This window comes from Athene noctua, unplaced genomic scaffold (assembly GCF_965140245.1).
Source record: "Athene noctua unplaced genomic scaffold, bAthNoc1.hap1.1 HAP1_HAP1_scaffold_82, whole genome shotgun sequence".
NCBI classification, from domain to species: domain Eukaryota; kingdom Metazoa; phylum Chordata; class Aves; order Strigiformes; family Strigidae; genus Athene; species Athene noctua.
In genome coordinates this window covers 111,191-117,420 of record NW_027437569.1, presented here as the reverse complement: position 1 = coordinate 117,420, position 6,230 = coordinate 111,191, and positions in this window count along the sequence as shown.

The following is a 6,230-nucleotide window of genomic DNA, read 5'->3' as shown; positions in this document are numbered from 1 at the left end:
CCAACCCGACCCCAACCCAAACTGCATTTCCCCTATCGCCCCGCTGTTAAGGGATGCTGCTGCTAAAATAGAGGGTTCTTTGAATACAGAATATTTAATAGGTTATAGAAAAACATCTCAAGAAGCAAACGTGCTGAATTTATAAACTACTTCTTCTCTAAGCAGAACATATCTCCTGTCCACGGAAAATAACTGACTAGCTAACTAAATGGTAAAAATATAGACATAATTCACATTTCTTCCTTTAAAAGTAAAAAAATCCGTAGTGTTACATTTCTTCTCTATAGGAAACTCCCGCACCAGAGGCTGCTGATGGGTCCTTTAAAGACACAGCAAGCAGTTCTTGTGGTGGTATTTTTTTCTCCCCCAAGTGTTTCTGTGTCGTCTGAGAATGAAGCTGGTCAGTGTCAATGCAGATGTCTCTGTCTCTGGAAAAATCTTGTCCCTTGGCAGTGCCAGCAGTATGGGGGGAGTGTCCCAAAGTCTGTGTGGGCTCTGAAGGGTGTCTGGCCCTTGGACGAGAGATGCCGGACTGCTCCAGTAAGACGGGGAACCGTGGGGCAGGGGCTGAGGCCCGGACAGGTACCGGATCTCAGGGGGTGTCTTCGTGTGCGCGCGTGGGAGCGGAAGGGCAGAGCCTGCCTGGGAAAGGGAGAGCCCCTGGCCCGGGCTGTCTGACCTGGCGTGGAGCCCTCGTGCCTCTTCCGTCCCCTGCTCCCGGCACGCACATTGTGCCACTCGTCCCCCTGAGCTCCGAGCGAGCGTCGGGGACAACCTCTGGGCTACAGGGAGGTGCCTGGAGGGAAGGGCCGCCCCGAGGTGCCCCAGGCCGGCAGAGGAGGCTGCAGCAAGCCTTTGGCTCCAGGTGGCATCCCCAGCCCTGCCCAGGGCTCACAGACACCCCCCCGCGGAGGCCGCGTCGTCTCCTCTGCAAAGGCCGAGAACCGGGGGCTGCTGGTCCCCAAGCGCAGCGAAGGCCGGGGGCTGCTGCCAGGGCCCTGTGGTCCCCGCTGGAGCCCCCGGCCAGCGGCACCTCCTCCAGCTCCGCGGGGGCCATCGGCCCCAGCGCGAGCTTCCCCTGCCCTTCTGGGCGGGGCCGGCGGGAAGCGCCGCCGCGGCCGTGGCTCCGTCTCCCCGAGGCGGCTGCCGGCCGCTTGCTCCGCTCGCCGCGTCTCGGTGTCGGCGCTGCGGCGCTCGGCGCTGCCGGAGGGTCCGGCGGGGCCAGCGGGGCCGGGTGCGGCCGCTCGGTCCCGGGACGCCGGTTCCTCCGGGCGGGGGATTCCCGCGGGCTCTGTGCATGGACCCGGGGCGGGCGGCCGGGAACATGCCGGGGGGGGATCTGCGGAGGGTGTGCGCGTGTTGGTGGGAGAGAGAAAGTGGGCGAGGGGCGGATCAAAAGTGCAAAGGACAGTTAAAAAAATGAGAGTGAAATGGGGGCTTCTGGGCGCCAAGGCCGCGTGGAAATTGCACTTTGGGCAAGAGTGAGGTTGAGCAAAGGATTCGTTTCCTCGCTCCTTCCCGGTCTAACCGGGACGGTGGGTGTTTTCGGGGGGTTTGGAAAGCTGGAGGTGAGCTGTCTCGAGGGAACGCCGCTGTCAGACTCCCGGCGGTACCGGGCGTTCCCCTCCAGACCCCATCTGCCGAGGTTCCCGGAGATCTGGGTTAGAGTCTGGCCTGGGGTGGCTGTTACTGTAAAACACTTTAATCAAGGGAAGAGTGTAACGGGTGAGAAACCAGAATTAATGCCCTGGCTGCTGCTGGGTGTAAAGAGGAAGGAAACTTAGAGAAGTGTCAGGATTCTTTTTGGTGCAGGAGGAACCCCGGGCAGTGGTGCCAGGATCTGTGTGATCGTGTGTTTCGGGGATACACCCACGGTGAAGCGATGCTCCAGACCCTGGGTTTCTGCTCTTGGTAATGTTACTGATTTTATTATTAACGGATCAAATTGTGTTTGATTGTGTTTTGATTTTAGTATAAGTGTGGAACTAAAAGATATTTTAGTAAAAATCATTTTACATTTATTGTATTTTGAACCTAACAACCAGCTGCTACTCTAAATGTTCCCTGTACAGCCCCGTACCGAGGCCGAAGGGATTGGCGGCAATTATCTAGTAGAAACACAAGATCCCTCCCAGCACCCCACTAGTCCCCACTGGACCCTTCTTGCACCCCATTATAGTTCCCCAGGACCCCATTATCTCCCCCAGAAACTGCCCTCAGGAGCCCTTTAGACACACCACCCCCCCTGCCCCCCCCCCAGACAGTGATAACCCCCTCAACTCCCCCATGGCCCCAATAACACCACCCAAGCACCAAGACCCCATTACGTCCTTCAAGACACCCCCAGAGCCCAGTAACTCCCCCTGAACCCCCTCCAGGACGTCCCCACTCCCCCCACCTCAGACACCAATATCTCCCTCAAGACACCCCCCTCCCCCCGAGGACCCCAATACCCCTCCCAAACCCCTCCAGGACACACAGAGCCCCCACCCCCCGACTCCATTACACTCCCTCTAGGGCCCAAATAATCCCCCAGGACCCCAATAACCCCCACACCTCCCATAGAACCCCCATAACACCCCCCAATAGCCCCCAGGTCCCCAGTGCCCCCTCACGGCACAGGCAGGAGTGTGGGCAGGTGCTGGGGGGACACAACGTGCTGGAGCCCCCCGGGGTCCCCTGGCCCCACAGGGCCTACTGCCTGCGACACTCTGCCAGGGCTCTGTGCTCTGAGGGAGGCGGCCTGGGCAGGAGGCCTCCAGCTCTCCATGGTCTCCCCTGAGGGATGTTCCTGCAGAGATTTGGTTCACCCGGCAAGGGGGAATTGCTCCTTTGAAAACACTCCCTTTGGTCTGGGTGGTGACTGAGTGTTTCTCCTGCCAAGGGGGCACCAGCCCCAGCAGCCCCAGCACTAGTGGTGGTGGCTCCGGCCCAGCAGTGGGTGGGCGCAGGGGGCTGGGGCCCATTTCCCTGCCGGGGGTGGGGGCATCGCCGGGGAAGGGAAAGCTTTGGTCTAAAACCCCAAACTTTTTCATGGTTCTGAATTAGTTTTCAAAAAATGAAAGGTTTGTTGTCCCGGTTGTGGCACTCCAGACGTTCTGCTGTGTGACTGTGCTTGTCCTTTTCCCTTGAACTCGGTGGGTTTTGCTGTCTGTTGGGGTCTGTGCTGTCTGCGGGGTTTATCTGTCGGGTTACCCCAGGGAAAGGGAATTTTAGCCCTTTATTTTTACTTCAAGGGTGAAAGAGGTGACCCATTTAATATTTTCTGCCCGCTGTGGTGATTTGGGGTGGGTGGGTTCAGTCTGATGAAACACCCCGGAGTGGTGCTTCAGAGGGTGCCGGTCACCAGAGCCGAGAGGTGCTGCTCAGAATCCGGCATTAAGGCCGAGGGCGAGAGCTGGCCCAGGGGGGCTCTTGCCCTCCGGCTGGGGGACAGTGTTTCCCAGCTGGGAGGTGCTGGGAGAGATGGGGGGTGAGCAGGGCTGTGCTGGAGCCCAGCCCCTCTGCAGAGCCCGGCTGCTCCTCTGGCTTTCTGCACAAAGGTCAGGTTCTGTGCAGAGCTGCCAATTCGCGCCTTTGCCAAAAGACCAATCCTGTTTTTTTCAAGTCGGAACGTCCTGCTCTGCTTTCAGGAAAGAGTCTCTTGACATCTGCCGGCAGAGCCGAAATCTCCCACACTGAAGCTACAAGAAGGAACTGAAAAGTAATAAAAGGACAAGTGTCTGTGTGCCGGGAAACTGGGAGTGCCTCTGGGTGGGAAATCCGGCAGCAGCCGTTGCTCTGAGGCTGCAAACTGCCGGCACAGCAGCTGCCGCGGGGGGCACTGCTTCAGCCTCCTCCGGCAGGCTCTCCTTCACCTCCACCTCTCCCCCCTGCAGCAGCTCTGCAGAAAATCGTCACTTTTCACTGCCCGCGGCTGTGGATTGCTGTGAACGGGATGTAACCGGTTGCCACCGTGTTTCCCTGCAAGCTTGTCCTGCCTGATGTGCTGTCAGTCTGCAGATCGTCACCTCCTTCCTAGGTGAGTGTTGGGGCTTCTCCTGGGGTCTCCTGTGCATCTTCTTACGTGTTGACAAAATGCCCATGGGAAAAGAGAATTATCATCAGGATAATTGATCAGGAAGAATTCATCCAGATCTTTACAAAAGCAGTCTCCTGTCCGGAACACCTGTGTAGTTCATCTTGCCTGTTTTTTCTTCCCGTCACCTTCCAGCTCCTGTTGGGTTCTGCTTTGCCCTGCACCTCTGCTTGTTCTCATCCCCATTTCATGGAGCCAGGCAGACCGACTTCCTCCTCCTCCTCCTTTTGCCTGCTTTTCTCCCTGTGACATCTGTTTTCTGTAACTGCCTGGTCTTTGTGGAACACATTTAACAAGGGCTCTGGCAGGTTCCCCTTTCAGGAGGTGCCTGTGGCTGCAGGGATGCCGTGTGGAGCAGGTGGGACAGGGCTGGCGTCTGCTCCGGGTCGGGGTTCGCACCCTCGGGTGCTGCGCAGAGGCCGGGTGCTGTGGGCTCGCGGCGGTAGCTCGGGCTCGGAGCAGAACCTGGTCTTTGGGGAAAACGTGGGTTTTCCTGAAGTGACTCCCTGTGCCGAGGCTGGCTGGCGGCCTGCAGCCGGCGTGTGCCCTGTGCCGGGGAGCTGGCCGGGGGTGTCAGGGAGCGGAGAGGTCTGACAGCACCTTCCTGGGCGCTGGCTGGGACAGGCCGGGGAGGGCTTGAGCTCTGTGTGTGGTGGCCAGGGGAGGCGATGCAGCAGGTGGAGCCGGCTCGTCTCTGATCGACCTTTTGAGGCGATTCCTGCTGGGGATTTAGGTTTTAGGACAGTTAACTGAAATCTTGCTCTATAAGTTGCTGATGAGTATGAGCAATGCAACCCCTGAGAATGGCAGTACTCAGAGGTGGCTGCATCTGCACCCAGGGGATGCTCCTCTGTCCTTAGAACTTGAGGAAGGAAGCTTTGCAGGGGTCAGCAGTGCTGCGGCTGAGGGGACTGGGTTTTCCAGGGCTGGGCAGCAGATTCTTCCCCTGTCTATCCTGCGTCTGCACTGTGAAAGCTTGTGCACAGCAGTGCCTTGCTGCCTGTGCCTTCTGTTTCAGCGCTCTGCTGCCAGTTATTTCACTGGCTGTGGTGAGCACCAGGCATCTGAAGGTGGTGGTGAAAATGTGATGGATCAGGAGAGGCAGCAGGACCAGCGGCAGTGAAAGATTGTCAGGTGTTCAGTGTCACAGGAGAAGCACCCGAGAGGTTTCAGAATGGTGATTTGTTTGAAGAGGGGTCACACAGGGTCACCAGGACATCATGAAGTTTAATTTAGGGTTGTAAAGAGATTTTCCACTCTGAACTTCAGGCAAGTAGCAGTTGTTTCTTGGTATTTTAAAAGCGGTTAGAATCTCCTCTACTCCTTCTGTCATTGCCAGGTGTTGAACTGGCAGCTGACAGCCCCAGAGCTCTCACTTCTGTCTCACCATCTTCCACCTCACAGGAGCTGGTGCTGTGTGGTCGGGCTGTGTGCATTGCTGAAGGCCTGCACACGTTCCTCTCTATGCCATGGTTTCCTACGGGAAAAATGGAATTGGGAACAGTCACACTTTGGGGATTCCATCCTGGGCAGGCAGTGGGATGCGCCTGAAACTGTCGTTTGACTCTGTGGGGAATTGTTGCAGAACCAGAGTGTAGGGTTGAGGAGACAAGATGTTCCCGCAGCAATGGAGAGAGAAGTATGCAAAGGTTTCAGCTGCCAGCCTGCACACACTGGCTGTGCATGTACTCGAATGCTCGGCTGCAGTGCCCCGGGCTGCAGAGGTTATTGTGCAGAAAAGCCCTTGGTTAGTGGAGTAATTCTGTGTTGGAATAATTCTGCATCTGGGCAGTGGAATGGGATATTTACCTTGTGACACAGAGGTGCCTCTCGGGCAAAGCAAAACACTAAGAGATTTTTTGGAGGAATGTTCATTTTTGTTCTGATTTCATGCTGTCTGAAATGTCTCTTGCCCTTTTTTCCCCTTGGAGAAGTCTCATGAAGTTTTTGCAGCTGTCCTGACTCTCCTCCCCTGCCCTCCCTGGCAGCAGTGTGGCAGTGAGAGCTGCCCCCCGGGAGGAGGTGTGCTCTGCTGGCTGTTAAAGAGTTGGCAGCGCTGGGCTCTGTGCTCATCTCCAAAGGTTCCCTGTTCTCCCTGGGCAGTGGATTTGAGTGTTCTGCCATTCTGAGAACAGGAACATCTGTACAGATA